We start from the raw sequence: 778 nt of genomic DNA on the forward strand, positions 1-778 counted from the left end.
AAGTAGGATATCATGTCTGCATCTTGTACAGCAATTAACCACTAAGAAAAATGTATACAGTGTGTTAATTATTGAAACTGTCCTGCCAGTTTTGTTTGAAACTATCTCATTGCTATTTGTTTCTCAATAAACTTATGGAAAAAATTGTATTAAGGTAAGTTAAGTGTATGTAGCTATTCCCTAAGATGAGTGTGTAATTATGTACCACAAATAGGTACTAATAAAAAGCAGAACTGAAATTATGATCAGCCAGGCCCTAGTCAAACCCAATAGAGCCATAAACTAAGTCTTATTTCTTTGCTATGGAGCCAATCCAATCCTTTCCATCTGAGTTGTGTTTTCTTCAGGTACTCAAGTTGAATTACCATTCCTATTTTCTCTTACATTCTAATTCTGCCTAATAAGTCAAACCATGCCTATCATTGATAGGTCTTGAAATGCTCTGTATGATGTCAAGAGTCCAGCCCACATTACCAGTCCTATGGATAACCCACTGCTATTATGGACTACTGAACTATATTGTATTATGTTGCTGAATTCATGCACCAACAATGGTTAAATGGCAATGGAATACCCATCGCTGACAAAACTAAACAAAAGAAGGGGTTACAAATGAAGGACCATTTTGTGTCTGTATATTCAAAATAGTTAGGACAGATATACAGCTACTTCTCTTAATTCAATGGGAAGGAAAATTTGTCCTAATAGTGTTTGGACAGGATATCATATCTGCACCTTGTACTATGAATAACCACTAAGAAGACAACAGTATGCAATG

Source organism: Octodon degus, unplaced genomic scaffold (genome assembly GCF_000260255.1).
Source record: "Octodon degus isolate 3935 unplaced genomic scaffold, OctDeg1.0 scaffold00244, whole genome shotgun sequence".
In the NCBI taxonomy this organism is placed as follows: Eukaryota; Metazoa; Chordata; class Mammalia; order Rodentia; family Octodontidae; genus Octodon; species Octodon degus.